The sequence below is a fragment of the Petaurus breviceps genome, unplaced genomic scaffold, assembly GCF_028583685.1.
Source record: "Petaurus breviceps papuanus isolate PSGF00001 unplaced genomic scaffold, PetGlider_PUasm1.0 90822, whole genome shotgun sequence".
NCBI lineage: Eukaryota > Metazoa > Chordata > Mammalia > Diprotodontia > Petauridae > Petaurus > Petaurus breviceps.
Window position 1 is genome coordinate 21,519,888 of NW_027187351.1, and position 18,561 is coordinate 21,538,448.

The window sequence follows — 18,561 nt, forward strand, 5'->3', positions numbered from 1 at the left end:
TCACATTAGACAGGTTGTAAAGAAGTATTATAACTGATGGAATGAACAATGGGAAAGAGAAAACAAAACCAAACAAGAAAAAGAAAGAGAGCAGGTAGTTTACTTCAATCTGCATTCAAAGTTTTTAGTTCTTTCTCTGATTGTAGACCTCTCTTTCCATCATGGGTCTTTTGGAGTTGTCATATAATCTTGCATTGCTGAGAAGAACCCAGTCTATCAAAGTTGATCATTACACATACGTTGTGGCTGTAATTGTGTACAGATTTCTCCTGGTTCTGCTCTTCTCACTCAACATCAGTTTTCCTAGGCTTTCTTAACCAAAATTTGTACTGTTGGCACATTTAGCTGTTAAAGTGAGATTGCCTTAGAGTCTCTCACCTGCAGCTATATCATTCTATAACCAGAAAGATTCCTTTAAAATCGTCTGTATTTTAAACTGACTGGGAAAGAAAAACTTGTGGTTTGTGGTTAGCAGTCACCCTCCCCCCCCCCATTCTCTAGCTGCCAGAAATGGAAGACTAGCCTTAGAAGATTATGTTTTTCAACTTACTACTTAACCTCCAGCTCGAGAGAAAGAAAAAAAAAGGAGCTTATTCACTAGGACTGGAAAATGTCAAACTATAGTCAACTCCTACCCCTTTTTACAGGAACCAGAAAGGGGAATTTAGCCTTTAAAAAGAGTTATACAATACCATAATTAGTTTATTACTGCAACAATATATGTATTACTCTAAATTATCTGCTAGTAAATGATAAAGAATTATCTATCTATCTATTCCCTAAATCTTTAGGTAAAACACATTTAGGAGAATATCTACGTTAGTTTCACTTAGCTTGACAGGTATAGTTTTACCTAAAGAAGGGAGCTCAATCCTTCAATCAGACTAAAAATAAAAGCAGTCAATACTAACTGCTTTAAAGTGTATTCCTTTTTACTATCATATTGTCTAATATGACAGAAAAAGAAAATGACAAATGTCAGAGGGGATGTGGGAAAATTAAGACAATAAAGCATTGATGGTAGACATGTGAACTGATCTCCAGCCCTTCCAGCAACCAATTGGAAACTATGCCCAAAAGGCCATAAAACTGTACATACCCTTTGAGCTAGTAATATGACTACTGGGTGTGTATCCCAAAGATATAAAAAAGAGAAAAGGAGCTACATTTGTAAAAAAAAAAACATTTATGGCTGCTCATGTCATAGTGGCAAAGAAATGGAAATTGAAGAGATGCTGATCAATTGTGGAATGGCTGATCATGTTAAGGTGTATGATTGTGATGGAATACTATTGTGCTATGAGAAGTGATGATCAGAATTCTTTCAAAAAAACCGTGAAAGCCTTACACAAACTGACTCAAAGTGAAGTGAGCAGAACTAGTAGAACAGTAGACCCATTAACATCACTGTTGTATGATGATAAACTGTGAATGACTTAACTATTTTCAGTAAAATGATTCAAGACAATTTCAAAAAAACTTATGATAAAAATTGATATCTACTTCCAGATAAAGAACTGATGGAGTCTGAATGTAGATACAATCATACTTTTTCACTTTATCTTACTTGTTTTATTTTATTTTTGGTCTTTGTTTTCTTTCACCACATGACTAATATGGAAATATGTTTTGCATGACTGTACATATAAAACATATATTGAGTTTCTTGCCTTCTCAATGAGGATAGAGGAAATAGAGGAGAGAGGATTAATAACTCAGAATTTAAAAAGAATATAAAAATTAAAAAATTATTATTTTAAAAATTGATTTCTCCTTTAAAATAATTTATTCTTCTTAAGTGAGTCAATAAGCAGGTAACTATGTGTAATCCATGCTAGGATGGATTAGATTTGAGGCTTAGACTTGAGGATTACTTGTGTTTAGGAGTGCAGAATGGCAACTAGCTAACCTGAACTAGCATCTAAACCAAATCTAGCATAAAGATGATGAGTTTCAAAGACTGAAAAGTGATTAGGCCATCTAAGATGGAGTGGCGAGCAGCTTAGATCAAAATTGGAACAATTCAAAGCTGAAGCATGATCAGAAGTCAGACTGGACTCATTACTTGCCTCTGACCTAATAGTATGGGAGTTATAAAGAGAACCAGTCTCCAAAAGAAAAAAAAAATCAATAGTGTTAAAGAAGTATTATGTAATTTCAATTAACAAAATTACATTTTTGAAAGAACTGTCAGTAAGTCATATCATTGTCTATTTGAGCATCTTTTTTTTCCCTGGAAACCAGTCATAGAGTTCCTCTTTCTATCTATGTTCTTGCTTTGGAGGGTCAGAACCATGAAGAATTTATCCCAATTTCCTGGAAGTGAATTCTTAGATGCTGTAGAAGTAAAGTTATTTTTTGCATTTTGTAAGAAATGAATCCATACTGGCATATAACTGAGGAGATTTGAAGAGTTTAGATGTGTTCTCTGAGAAAGGAAGCCCTCCCCATTTCTGGTATTCTATAATCTCCTGCGGATGGCATTGCTAACATCAGTCTTTTTCTTGTTGCTGCTTCCCAGCGTTTCCCATGTAGACAATGTGCTTAACTATATTATTTCATCCACTGCAGACTCTTTCCCAGATGGTTAGTGCTAGCTAGATTGAACAATTTATATTCATCACCTACAGCTGATTTCTTGACTTCCCACATTAGTACATTAATCTGACATGATTTTTTTAAATTACAGTTGACGATTCCTTGAACATTATCAAAGGTTCTGTTTGTTTTTTTGCAAAGTATCAGAAGAAAAAAGAAATCTTCCTGTTTACAAAATTCTGTTGGTTCAGAAACCAGTCAGTATGCCTTCAATGATAGAGACCCTTGAGTGGTTTTTATTTCTAAATGAGAACAAGAATCTTTAAACCGCATGTTGGTAACTAAATTGTGAATGTAGAAGAGCACAAATAACCAAAGAAAGAGCCATATAGCATGTGAATTGTTATGAACCAACATGAAGACAATCATTATTTGCACAATGAAAACATTTTATATTTTTCCCAAGGTAATGAGGAGCTTTGATTGACAAACAGAACATTTTATATTTGATCCTGGCAGCTCCCTTTCACTTCCATGATCAAATAAAAAAAAATCCTCTATTTATCATTCAAAACTCTTCTTAACCTGAATCCCTATCAATTTTTCAATTTTCTTAGATGTTATTCCCCTCATCAAGCATTCTGCAATATAGATACAGCCACATCCTTGAAGTCTTTGGACAAAAATCTTCAATTCCTAACTACAGAATTTTTTTACCCCATGACTGGAATTCTTCCCTTCCTTGTCTCTCTATCTGTTGGATTTCTTTTCTTCCTTCAGACTACTAGATAAACCCTAATTTCTATAACATGCCTCCCTCGATAGCTCTTAATATTAATGTTTTCCTTCTGTTTTTAATATGCAATATAATATGCAATAATATATGCAATATTAATATGTCTATGAACAGACAAGACATAGAAATAAAGAGCTCTATCTTTAATCTCTCACCATCTAACTACATCTCTTTATTGGGCATAGCTGTTAGAATGATGGCTTTGAGTGCAGGGCCTGTCTTTTGCTTTACTTTAACAAGAACTTAAGGAGTACCCAAGATGTGTCAGATTCTTAATAAAAATGTTGATTTGATTGAAAATAATACTTCAACAAAATCAGCATCATCTACTTGGAGGAGGAAAAAGTGGCAAGATTTTGTAATTTCAGGTTTGTCTTTCTGCACCAGCCCCCCAAAGTAATTTCTGGACAACTTAATTCACCTGTCCTTCTTACTAATGTTTATTTTAAAAAATTGGAAGTCTGTTATTCACATGAGTGTGTGTATATATCTGTACATGTATAGATAGACAGACGGTGCAGAATCAGTCTAAAAGGAAGGGATGTTATCTAAAAAATAAAATTCAGAGGTGAGAGAGGAATATGACAGGAGAAAGGGTGAGACAGAAGAGGGTAAATTATCCCGTATAAAAGAGGCAAGCAAAAGCTGTTAGAATGGAGGAGAAGAGCAGGAAGGTGAAAAGGAATAGGTCAACATTACTCTTATTGAATTTGGCTTAAGGAGGGAATAACAAACACACTAAATCGAGTATTTTACCCTACTGAAAAGTAAGGAGGAAGGGGACAGGAGGGAAGATGATATAAGAAATGGCAGATTGGGGGAGAGGGTAGTTAGAAGTACATTTTTTTTCTTTTACTTTTTGGAAGGTAATTGGGTTGACTTGCCCAAGGTCACATGGCTAGTTTTTGTGTTAAGTGTCTGAGGCCAGATTTGAACTCAGGAGCTCCTGACTCCAGGGCTGGTGCTCTCTCTATTCACTGTGCCACCTAGACTCCCCAACATTATAGGCTAAATTAATTTACTTTTATTTTTTTGCAGGGGGAGGAATGACAGTTGGGGTTAAGTGTTTTGCCCAAGGTCAAACAGCTAGTAAGTGTGTTAAGGTGTCTGAGGCTGGACTTGAGCTCAGGTCCTCCTGATTCCAGGGCTGGTGCTCTATTCACTGTGCCACCTAGCTACCACTTAGAAGTACACATTTTTAAAAAGGGACAGGGTCAAAGTAGAAAGTACATTAAATGGTGGGCAGGATAGGATGGAGGGAAATGTAGTTAGTCTTTCACAATAAAACTACTATGGAAATGTTTTGTGTAAATAAACATGTACCGTATATATTGAATTCCTTATCTTCCCAGGAGGTGGGGGAGGAGGGAAGAAGAGAAAGAATCTGGAAATCAAAGTTTTAAAAACAAATGTTAAAAAAATTGTTTTTTACATGCAACTGGGAAATAAGATATAAAGGCACAGGGGTATAGAATCCATCTTGCCCTACAAGAAATTGAGGGGGGATGGGAGAGGATATGAGAGAGAGCAAATTGGGGAAAGCGTTATTCAGTATGCTTTCTACCTTGGGATGGGGGTAGGGGAAAGACGGGGAGAAAATTTGTAACTCAAAATCTTATGGTAATGAATGATGAAAACTAAATATATATATATATTTTAAGTCTTTTACTCACTACTAGCTTCATAGCCAAATGTCCAAAGCTTTGCTTGTCTTTTTCTTTCCTTGGGACCTGAACTAAAAATAAAAATTGAAATAATGTTTTGTGAGAGCAGAGGTGAAGCCTTCTTTTTGGGACAATAAGATACTAGAAAAAGAAAGGTAAAAAAAGATTTACTTTTAATAAAATATTCTCCAAGTTGCTCACTGGTATTAAATCAGGGGAAGTTATAATCTCCTAATAATTCAATTTAAAACATGCAGAGGGCAATGGAAAGGCAAATATTTATGAGCATACAGTCATACAACATGAATGAGGGAGTTATAGAGAATAAAAGGGAGAAGTCATGAAGAGAAGGGAGAAATTATAAAGAACAAGAATAAGAGTATCCATTAATGCTTATTTTTTTATATTGATCTCTTTTTATTTACTTTTAGTTTACAACATTCAGTTCCACAATAATTAAATTTCAATATTCTCCCCCTTCTTACCCCCCACAGCATAGTGGCATATAATCAAATATAAGTTCTACAAATAGCTTCATTTTGAATGTTAGTCATGTTGTAAAGATTATAAGCAATGGGCTAAACAATAAAAAAAGAAGGGTTAAAACAAAACAAAAAACATATGAGAGAGAGAGAGCAAATACTTTGCTTCAATCAGCAGACTCTGTAGTTCTCTCTCTGGTTGTGGATACCCATTTCTATCATGAGTCTTTTGTAGTTGTCATGTAACCTTGTATGGCTGGGAGGAGTCCAGTATATCAAAGTTAGTCATCATATGTACTGCTCCTCATTTTTTTATAGCACAGCAGTATTCGATTACATTATATACCACAGCTTGTTTAACAATTCCCCAAGTGATGGGCATGCCCTTGACTTCCGTTTTTTTCTGTTTTTTTTTTCAAATGCTTTATTGACTTGTGATTTACACCATTCATTTCTGCCAGATTTTGACTTACAAATTTTCTCCCCATTTTTTCCCTACCTCCCACCCCAAAATAGCAGTCCCACAGGATATTGCATCCTCCAATCTCCTCTCTCCCATATTTTCTCCCATACCCCTTTCAACTTTTCCAGTGGATCTCAATGCCCCAGTGCCTGTATATCTTATTTCCAAATTACATGTAAAATTGTATTAATTATATATATATATATATATATATATATATGAATATTTTATTTTGAAACTTTGAACTCCAAATTCATTCCCTTCCTCCCTTGTCACACACACTTACTGGGAAGATAAACAGTTCATTATGGGTTGTACATGTGTAGCTAATGCAAAACAATAACATAGTAGATATATTGTAAAAGACTGACTATATTTCCCTCCCTGCTATCCCACTTGTTCTATTCTCTACTTTGATGCCATCCCTTTTCAAAAGTGGGTGCTTCCAACTTCCCTCCCCCCTCACCTGCCCTCCCTTCCATAATCCCCCCTCTCGTCCCCTTCCCCCGCTACTCTCCTGGAAGGTGAGATACCCTATTTATTGTGTATTTCATTCCCTTCTCAAGCCAAATTCAATGGAAATAAGGTTGATCCCTTCCCTTTTGCCCTCCTTTTCTTCCCCTCCATTGTAACCATTTTCCCTTGCCTCTTCTATATGACAAAGTTTACCCCATTATGTCTCTCCCCATCTCCTTTCATTATATTCCTCTCTCACCTCTTAATTTCACCTTTTAAGTATCATGCCTTCCTGGTAAATTGGTCCCATGCCCTCTATCTATGTATACCTGTACACGTATATACACACATTCACATACGTATTCATATACCCATATACCCTCATATATATATATATATATATATATATATATATATTCCCTTCAGCTACTGAGAAAAGTTTCATAACTTACAATTATTGTTTTTCCATGAAGAAATGTTAATAGTTCAACTATGTTAAGTTCCTTATGATTTCTTTTGCCTGTTTACCTTCTCATACTTCTCATGCTTCTTGTATGTGAATGTCAAATTTTCTATTCAACTATGGGTTTTGTTCAGCAAGAATGCTTGAAAGTCCTCTATTCCACTGAATGACCATATTTTACCCTCAAACATGATACTCAGTTTTGCTGGGTAGGTGACTCTTTGTTTTAATCCCAGCTCCTTTGACCTCCAGAATATCATATTCCAAACCTTTTGATCCCTCAGTGTAGAAGCTGCCAGATCATGGGTTATCCTGATTGTGTTTCCACAATATTCAAATTTTTTCTTCCTGATTGCTTGTAATATTCCCTCATTAAGCTGGGAATTCTGGAACCTGGCTACAATATTCCTAGAAGTTTTCTTTTGGGGATCTTTTTCAGGAGGTGATTGGTGGATTCTTTCAACCTCTATTTTGCCCTCTGGTACTAAAACATCAGGGCAGTTTTCTTTAAGAACTTCCTGCAGGATGATTTCTAGGTTTTTACTTTGATCATGGCTTTCAGGAAGTCCAATAGTTTTTAAATTATCTCTCCTGGATCTATTTTTCCCATGAGATATTTCACATTGCCTTCTATTCTTTCATTTGTTTGGATCTGTTTAAAAGCATCTTGATTTCTCATAAAGTCATTAGCTTCCATTTGCTCCAGTCTAATTCTGAAGCAATGATTCTCCTCATTGAGCTTTAAAGCTTCTTTTTCCATCTGGCAAATTCGGCTTTTTAAGGCAGTCTTTTCCTCACTGCCTTTTTGAACCTCTTTTGCCAGTTGAGTTAGTCTATTTTTTAAGGTGTTATTTTCCTCAGTCAGGTTGTTGACTCTCATTTCATAATTTTCTTGCATTATTCTCATTTCTCTTCCCAATTTTCACTCCACTTCTTTTATATGCTTCTAAAGGTCCTCCATGGCCTCTATCCAGCTCGTAATTTCCTTGAAGCTTTTGGTGCAGGAATTCTGACTTCACTGTCTTCCTCCTGTTCCATGCTTTCCTCCTTTTTTGTCCCCATAATAGGAGTCTAATGTTGAAATCTTCTGTCTGCTATGTTTCCTTTGCCTTGTCATGTCATCCCTCAGTCACTTGACCCTTTGGCTTTTTGCCACAGTAGGAATCTGTCACCAGACAGGGGAGTTTTCATCCCAAACGCTGGGGTTTTCTCAGCTGCCGGAGTTATCAGATGGGTGCCCTCTCTGAGTTCTCCACATGCTCTGGCAACCTGGACCTACATCCCAGAACCTCTACCCTAGACTGCAATCCAGATCCAAGAAGGTTAAAGCAAGAGAAATTACCCCTCAGACTGGTGCTTGGTACCCCTACACTCTGCCAGCCAGGAGGTAAAGCTGCCAAGTGGCATTGGCTTACTGTGCTGGTGTCTCAGTGGCTTCTCACCCCAGGGGCAAAAGCCATGCACTCCCACTTACTGGGTCCCAAAGTCCATAATGCACTGACCTCTTACTTTGTCCTTTGCATCTATGCATTGATAAATCTGGAAAAACCCATAGCTACTGCTGATCTGGAGTCCCTCTGGCTGGGGGCTGGTCTGGCCTGTGCTGGGACTAAAGCCTTTGTGTGGGACTGGGCTCAGCTCCGAGAGCACTGGCTGGCCAATTCCTGCCCACCTGCCAGTCTGTCCTCAGTAGGAGCTTAGCTTCTCTGTGTCATTTTGTGGGTTCTCCAGCTCCAAAGTTTGTTTAGAGTCCCCTTTTTACATGGATTAGGGAAGGTCGACTTCCAACTTTTGCCACCACAAAAAGAGCTGCTATAAATATTTTTGTAGATATGTTGTTCCCCCCCACACACACACACTTCTGTTATTTCTTTGGGATACAGCCTCAGAAGTGGTATTACTGGGTCATAGGGTATGCACTTATTTATAGCCCTTTGGGCATAGTTCCAAATTGCTCTCCACAATGGTTGAATTAGTTAACAGCACCACCAACAATGCATTAGTGTTCTAATTTGTCTATGTCATCTCCAGCATTTATCATTTTCCTGTTTTGTCATCTTAGCCAATATGTCCTATGAGATGTGATACCTCTGAGTTGTTTTGATTTGCATGTCTCTAATGAATAGTGAATTAGAGCATTTTTTTCTTATGCTTATAAAAGTCTTTCTTTCTCTGAAACATGACTGTTCAAATCTTTTGATCATTATCAATTGGGGAATGATTTTATTCTTATAAATTTGACTCAGTTCTATGTATATTTTAGAAATTAGGCCTTTATCAGAAACAGTGGTTGCAAAAATTCATTCAAAATTTGCCACTTCCCTCCTAATCTTGGTTACATTGACTTTTTTTGTACAAAAATGTTTCAATTTAATGTAATCAAAATTATCCATTTTGCAATTCATAATTCTCTCTTACTCTTGTTTGGTCATAAAATCTTCCATTTTTTATAAATCTGACAGGTAAACTATTCCTTACTCCCCCACATTGCTTATAATATCAGCCTTTATACCTAGATCATGCACACATTTAGACTTGATTTTGGTATATGGTGTCAGATACTATATATCTGTCAGATACTATATATAGATCTATAACCACTTTCTTTCATAATATTTTCCAGTTTCCCCCATCAGTTTTTGTCTAATAGTGAGATCTTACTCCAGATGCTGGGGTCTTTGGGTTTATCAAACAGTAGATTACTGTAGTCATTGACTGCTGTGTTTCCTGTTCTTAATCTATTCCACTGATCCACTACTCTATTCCTCAACCAGTACCAAGTAGTTTTGATGACTGCTGCTTTATAATACATGTTGAAATATGTTATGGCTAGGCCTCCTTCCCTGGCAATTCTTTTCACTAATTCCCTTGATATTCTTAATCTCTTATTCTTTCAGGTGAATTTTGTTACCATTTTCTCCAGATCTATAAGATAATTTTTGGTAGATTGATTGGTATGGAACAAAATATGTAATTTAATTTGGGTAAAATGGTCAGTTTTTATTACATTAGGCCAACTTAGCCAAGAGCAACTGATGTTTTCCCCCCGCCCCCCAAATATTTAGATCTGACTTTATTTGTGTGAAAAGTATTTAGTAATTGTGTTCATATAAGTCCTGGGTTCATTTTGGACAGTAGATTCCCAAATATTTTATAATGTCTACGATAACTTTAAATGGAACTTCTCTTCCTATTTCTTGTTGTTGGATTTCATTACAAATATATAGGAATGCTGAGGATTTAGGTGGGTTTATTTTATATCCCGCAACTTTGCTGAATTTATTTATTATCTCAAATAGTTTTTTTTTTACTTGATTCTCTAGGATTCTTTAAGTATATCATCATATCATCTGCAAAGAGTGATAACTTAGTCTCTTCTTTGCCTAATTTTATTCCTTCAATTTCCTTTTCTTCTCTTATTGTTACTGGTAACAATTCTAATAACAAATTGAATAAGAGGGGTGATAGTAGACAAACTTGTTTCACCCCTGATCTTATTGGAAATGCTTCTAGCTTATCCCCAGTACATATAATACTTGCTGATGGTTTTAGATAGATGCTACTTATTATTTTAAGGAAAATTCCATTTATTCCTATATTTTCTATTGTTTTTAAGTAAATTTTATGTTTATTTTAGTTTACATCATTCATTTTCACAAGATTTTGAGTTACAAATTTTCTCCCATCTTTGCCCTACACAGCACCCCTGAATAGCAATGTCACTGTATACCCCCCCCACAATCTGTTCTCTCCTATCTCCTCCCCCATGTTCCCTCTGACTTTCCAGAAAGGCAAGATGTATCTCTATACCCCAATGCCTGTTTATCTTATTTCTCCCTTAAATATAAAAAGAAATACTAATAAAATTTTTTTAAACATTTGATTTTAAAATTTATAATTCCAGATTCTTTCCCTTCCTCCCTCATCACCCACCCTTACTGGGAAGATAGGCAATTCAATATAGGTTGTACATGTGTAGCTACCCAAAACATTTCTATAATTGATCTATTGTGAATGACTGACTATATTTCCCTCCATCCTATCCCACCCACCACTTGTTCTATGTTCTACTTTGATCCTGTTCCTTTTCAAAATTGTGTGCTTCTAACATCCCTCCCTCCCCAACCTGCCCTCCCCTCCATCATCCCCCCTCTCATTCCCTTACCCCCTACTCTGCTGTAGGGTGAAATACCCTACTTAGTGTATATGTCATTCCCTCCCTATGCCAATTTCAATGAGATTAAGGTTGAGTCATTCCCTTTTGCCTTCCTGTTCTACTGCTCCATTGTAACAGTTTTCCCTTGCCTCTTCTATATGAGATAATTTACACCATTCTGTCTCTCTCCATCTCCTCTCATTATATTCCTATTTCACTTCTCAATTTCACCTTTTAAGTATCATCCCTTCCTATAAAATTGGTCCTATGCCCTCTGTGTATGTATACCTGTACACATATTTACAAACACTCACATATCTATTCCTATGCCCATATACCCTCCTATATAGACAAATATATGTATGTATACATATACATACACATATACATGTGTATATATGTGTATACATATATACACATGTACTCGTACACATACATATACATATATGTACACACACATACAGCTCATTGAGTAGACCATTTCTGCCAGCCTGCCAGGCTGGCTTCAGCAGGAAATTTGTTTCTGTCACTTTGTTGGTTCTGTAACTCTAAAATTTGTTTAGTGTCATATGTTATAGGTATTTGAAGTGTTTAGGGGGGAGCTCATAGAGTTTTCCTGATTCTATGCTGCCATCTTGGTATGCCCAATTTATTGATCATAGTTTTATTAATTTATGTATTCAGGGATATAAAACAGCCTAAAAACTGCTTTTGCTGCATCTCACAAACTTTGGTGTGTTGTCTCACCATTGTCTTTCTTTTGGATGAAGTTACTGATTGTTTCTATAATTTCACTCATTCTGGAGGATTAAATTATTTAGTTTCCAATTATTTTTTGTCTATCTCTCCATGGACCTTCATTACATATAATTTTAAATGTATTATCATCTGAGAAGGATGCATTTAATATCTCTGCCTTTCTTCACTGAATTGTAAGCTTTTTATGCCCCAGCATATGGTTAATTTTTGTGTATTTGCCGTGTATCACTGACAAGAAGCTATTTTCCTTTTCATCCCCATTCAATTTTCTCCAGAGGTCTACCATACCTAACTTTTCTAAAATTCTCTATTCACCTCCTTAACTTCATTCTTGTTTATTTTGAAGTTAGATTTATCAAATTCAGAGAGGGTGCCATTCAGATCCCCCACTACTTTTGGCTGTGTATTTCTTCTTCTAACTCCCTTAACTTCTCCTCTAGGAATTTGAAGGCTATACTGCTTGGTGCATATATATTAGTAATGATCTTGGTTGATTTTTAATGTGACTTTTAGTAAGATATAGTTCCCTTTTTATCTCTTTTAATTAGATCTATTTTTGCTTTTGCTTTGCCTGAAATAAGAATTGCTTCCCCTCCTTCTTTTTTTTACTTTACCTGAAGCTTCTATATATTCTACTCCAGCCTTTTATATTTACCCTGTGTGTGTCCCCCTGTTTCAAATGTGTTTCTTGTAAAAAAGCATATTATAGGATGATGGTTTTTAATCCATTCTCCTCTCCATCTCCATTTTATGGGAAAGTTTGTCCCATTCACATTCACAATTATGATTACTCTCTGTCTCTTTCCCTCCATCCTATTATCTTGCTTGTTCATGCCTTTATTTCTCCCTTCTCCCTTCCCCTCCTTAAAAGTTTTCCTTTCCTGTGTCACCTTGGACAAGTTACTTAAAACCCAATTGCCTTCCAAAAAAATAGTTTTCCTTTTGACCACCACCTCCCTCAGTATTCCCTCCCTATAAACCCTCTTCCCTTTTCCTATGTTTTCTATTACTGCTTCTTCCCTCCCTTCTAACCACCACCTCCCTTTCCTTAACCCTTCCCCCTCCTACTGCCTGTAGGGTAGAATAGATTTTTATACTTAATGTATTATGTTATTTCTTACTTGAACCAAGATTGACAAGAATAAATCTCATATAATGCTCTTCTCACACCCCTCTTTCCCCCTATTATGATAAGTTTTATGCCTCTTCATGATAGAATCCTATACTTACACCTCCTTACACCAAAACTGATGAAAGCAAAGGTCATATAAAGTTCATCTCCCTCCCTTCTATCCTCTTACTATGTTTTTATGCCTCTTTGTGTCACATAATTTACTCTTTTCTTCTTCCTCCCTTCCTCTTCTCTCATTACATTCCTTTTACACTCCTTAAGGGTTTTTTTTAATCATCATTTTAATTGATTCATACCCACACCCTCTATTTAAGTATATCCCTTTTAAATTTCATGATAAGTATAAAATTCTCGATATTAACAGGTATTAGCTTCCCATATAGGGATGTGAACTAGTTTCTCTTATTAAAGGACAAGTTGCATGTATGTGTATGTTTTCCCTGTTTACCTTTCTATGTACATCTTGAATCTTGTATTTTGAGATCAAATTTTCTATTGAACTCTGGCTTTTTTATCAGGAAGGTCTAGAAATCACTTATTTCATTCAAGGACCATCTTCTTTCCTGAAAGATTATGCTCAGTTTTGCTGTATAGCTTATCCTTCATTGTAGCCTGAGCTTCTTTGCCATATGAAATGTCCTATTTCAGTCTCTCCAATCTTTCAATGTAGAAGCTTCTAGGTCCTATGTGATCCTGATTATAGTTCTGCAATATTTGAATTGTTTCTTCCTGTCTGCCTGCAGCATTTTCTCCTTTACCTGATAGTTCTGGAATTTAGCTACATTATTTCTTGGAGTTTTCCATCTGAGATCTCTTTCAGGTGTCTGGTGGACACTTTTGATAACTATTTTATCCTTTGGTTTTAGGACCTCAGGGCAATTTTCCTTGAGGATTTCTTGGAGGATATTGTCCAGGCTCTTTTTTTCATCTTGACTTTCTGGTAAACCAATTATTCTTAGATTATCTCTCCTGGATCTGTTCTCCAGGTCAGTTATTTTTCCATTGAGATATTTTACCTCCTTTTCTAATTTTTCATTCTTGAGGTTTTGTTTGACTGATGCTTGATGTGTCATAGAGTCATTAGCTTCAATTTGGCTGATTCTAATTTTTAGTGAATTATTTTCTCACTTAATTTTTGGAGCTCCTTTTTCATACGTTCAGATTTCATTTTTAGGGATTTATTTTCTCCAGTTAGATTCTGAACCTCTTTTTTCCATTTGACACATTTTACTTTTTAAGGAGCTGCTTTCTTTAGTGAAATAATTTTTTTTTCTCTTTTTGCAATTATAATTTTAAAAGAATTGGCCAGTTTATCTTCTACCTCTCTAATTTGATTTTAAAGTCCTTCCTGAGATCTTCTAAGAATACTTTCTGGGCTTGAGTTCATATTCCCTTTTGAGGCTTAAGCTGTGGGTGTAGGGTCAATGTTGTCTCTTTTGGAATTTGGTTCTTGATGCTCACAATGATAGGATTCTAAAGTCTTCATCTTTGCAATCTGTTTTTTTTTTTTTCCCATTTTGAGCCACAGCCTTAGCCACACCCTTTTTCTAGTACTCTCAAGCAAAGGTTGGTTCCACTATTTTAGGATTTTACTGTGGGTCAAGTTGAGGCAGTGAGGAAAAATTGCAGCTTTCTATGTGAGTAAGGATTTACAGCATTTAATGTGCTCCATGATGGGCTAGTTCCTTTTCCAACCTCTTACAGTGGAAGCAAGGGATTTAGACTATGATCACCTGACTAGATTTTTTTGGGACTTAGGTCTTGACTTTCATGCAGTCAAAATGGGGTTGAATTTGGCATGGTTTAGAAAAGTATATCAGTCCTCAATTGTTTTAACCATATATTTTATTTCCTTCTTCATAATTTTATGATTAAAGGTAAATTATGTAAAGGAGGGTGATGGGGACAAACATGCTGCTGAGGAAGCAGTCTTATGTTGCTAAAGGGAGGATCTGTGTTGAGGAATAAGGGCAAAGGGGAGAGGGAAAGGAGTTATTTGGTATAGATCTTCCACTTTTTTTTTCACAGCCAATCCAAATTTGCATGATGACCATTTACCCTATCCAATTCACTTTGCCCATGGAGAACCAGGCTTTGTGATAAAACGCTAATAAAAAAAGGTTAATCGTGTTTCAAATATGTAGTACTAAAATAATACTGAACACTCTGATGCATGAATTAGAGTGAAAATTTCCAAAATCAGTCTTGGAAAACTGTCACTAAGGTAACATCCTACTCCCTTGTCTTCCTTGCTTGGATAAAGAGGGGAAACAGAGGGGGGATTTCAGATATAAAGTGAAGAAAAAAATAAAATGATTTTTAAACGAATTACAACCAAATCTGACTAATCTTAAATCATAGAAATAAAGAAAGTATGACAAAAACATGTAATAAAGGGGCACAGAATTGGAGCTGCAAGTCTTAAGAACAAGCTACAGTACTCTTATTAAATCCATTTGTCTTGAAGGGTTGAAACAGACTTGAGTATTGCTTTGGAGGTCAGTAAACAGAAGGCATCACTATGATCTATGCCATGGATTAAGAAGACAATTTTTTCAGATTATATTATATAACATTTGGTACAAATATTCCTTCTGCATCAATGTCAAAGGAAACATCATCTTGAAATATAGTATAAAGTTTTGTGGAAATAGAGTCATTATTTCTAAATAAGTACATTGACTCAGTGGAAGACAGGACAAGTAACTGCCAACTTAATGAAAATTATCTTTCATATTTTTTTTTTAAGCAATTGGGGTTAAGTAACTTGCTCAAGGTTACACGGCCAGTTATTTCTGGGTGTGGTGCTGAGTGTCTGAGCCCGGGATTCGATCTCCAGGTCGTCCCAATACTGGAACCGGTGCTCTTACTTGCTGAGCCACCTGGCTGCCCCTATATCTTTCATATTTTAACAAGATACTTTGCACCATTTGTATGATTCTTAATGCTGACCTGATTGACAAGACAACTGGGAATTTTATTTAGTATCTCAAACATTAAATTATAGTTTAGAAATCACACATATATAAACTATACAAAGGCCCATTCATATTAGGAATATGCAAGAGAAACACTATAAAAATAATTATAATGGGGGGGGCAGGTTGCTCAGTGAGTAAGAGCACTCAGTGTCGGGATGACCTGGGGATCGAATCCAGGCTCAGATACTTAGCACCACACCCAGAAATAACTGGCTGTGTAACCTTGAGCAAGTTACTTAACCCCAATTGCTTTTTTTAAAAAAATAAAAAATATATATAATACAAACTTATACTTCTGTAAAGATTTAGAGTTTCAAAGCCCTTTTTGAAGGGAAAAAGGAATAGGAAAGGTATGTGTGTGTGTGTGTGTATGTGTGTGTGTGAGTGTTCATGTGTAATGCAATATGTATAGTAGCATACCTCTGGAATCAAAGGCTCTGGGTTCAAATTGTCTCTGATACCTGTGTGTCATTTCAACACCCTTGGTCCTCAGGTCTCTGAAAAATAAAGTACAAATAATTTTCCAACCTCTTAGGGACAAAGTCTTCCCTATGTCACCTCAGTCTCAGAATAATGGGTTCAGATTTAGCAGTTTCTACATAATATTCATCCTGACCAGATCACATGCTATGTGATCAATTAATATGTTTTGTTGTTCTGAGTTCAGACTGTGACTCTTCCCTCTTTTTTCCTATACTACCTGTAAAATGAGATATTACCTTGAACTTGCAAAGCCTACTGACCTTTCAAAACTCGGAAGCGTGAAGTCTCCAGTCATCCAAATTAATCTTCTTCACCTAAAATTTCAAAGAACAAATGGTGATGCAAAAGGACCAATACCTCTTTACATGGTGTTTCACAGATGACATACACGGGGCTCTGGAGTTTTGGGACTCCAAATTCCAGCAGGTTCACTCTTGATCTTTTCAGAGAGGATAATAATTTTACTTTATTCTAGTCTGGTCTTCTCCAAGGAAGTTGCTGATAATGGGGGCACCAACTCATATAGAATTCCCTAATAACTCTTCTCACAGGGGCTGGCATGAAGTGGACCAAACTAGCCCTACATCTTGATGGGGTTAATTGAGACAAGCATAGCTTGTGTATTCCCCTAAATTCCCTCAAGTCTCAATGGGGCCCAGTTGAGGCATACACTGCATTACACTGTCATATTCTCCTATGGGTTCCTCTATGGATACCCCTGTGGGTTTCCCAAAATCCTTAATGGGGGTCAGTCAAGGCATACATACACTGATTCCTCTATGGGTTCCCTGTGGTTTCCCTTGTGGATTCCCCTATAGATTCCCCATGGTTTCCTCTGCTCAGTGACCAGTGCCCATTTGCTTTACAGGGCAACAGACAAAGAAGGCATCTTGCCAATATTAAGTTCACAGGTTAACTTAACAATGTAGTCATTCTGTGTAGTTGTAGTAAATATCAATTATGTAACCCCATGTCTCACGGCACAATACCAATAGGTATTATATAGGTATATACCAATACAATATCATTATATTTCTAGGAATTACTATCTAGGATACTTGGGTGGGGCTATTCTGGGAGTTATTATCTAATACCTGGAAACTAGAAAATTCCATGACCCTGTATCATGAAAAACTGAACTCTGAAATGATAACAATATCCTACTTACTTACTTATATGGGTACCTGAGAGGAGAGGAAGCCCAAGGGGTTATACCTATGGCATTCTCTCTTATAAGAACAAGGAAAGGAGACAAACCAAGATAAAACAACTGACTTTAGGCTCTATGTTTTTTGTTTTGTTTTGTTTTGTCTTGTTTTTTTTATTTGTTTTTGTTTTTTGTTTGTTTTTTAAGTCACTCACAGTTATGACTATTCAACAAATCTAAAGGCCTGCCTTTCACCATGTGATTAGCAGGCTAGAGTTAATTATAAAATAACTTTGTGTGCTTCAATGTCTTTTCAAAGCACTTATATTACATGTTATTACAATTCTCTCAGAAGTAAGCTTTCCAACTTCTCTGTGGGAAAATGCCATCAAACTGGTTCTGTACATGTAGCCCTGTTACACTACAAATGATTAATATGTTATGAGACTCAAAGAGATATACATAAAGTCAAAGAACTAAACAATAGGAAGGACTTGGAACAAGGACTTCCAACTTTTCTATACCATATTGTCTCACAGGTATATAATATTATAATATTTGGATTGGTATTGCAAGCTTTTGCTGATGACATTTACATAAAGACAGTCACTACTTCTTATGTAAAGTACAGTGTAAAAGTAACACCTTTCAAAGTTAAGGATGAATCACATAAGAATTAAGAAGGGAATTTTCACAGATTCATTTTTAGTAGATAGATGTCTATAATATAAGTTCCTTGACAATAGGAACTAATTACTTTTGTCTTTGTATTCCCAATGTCTACTAGTATAAGAATAAAGGAGCAAGGGACTGGGGAATTTAGAACAGTATACAGTTGAACTGGTTATATAAAGCATGGCAATGCATCAAATGGTTGGCAACAAATGTTTAATAAAAAGTCTCACATGACTTTGAGAATTACCAACTTTTATATAATCAAAATGATGACTTTAAGAAAGGTAAAAATAAACTAATACTACTTTAAAAAAGGGTTCAAAAATTGTTTCCTTGAAAAAAGGCATATTGATTATTGTATTATCT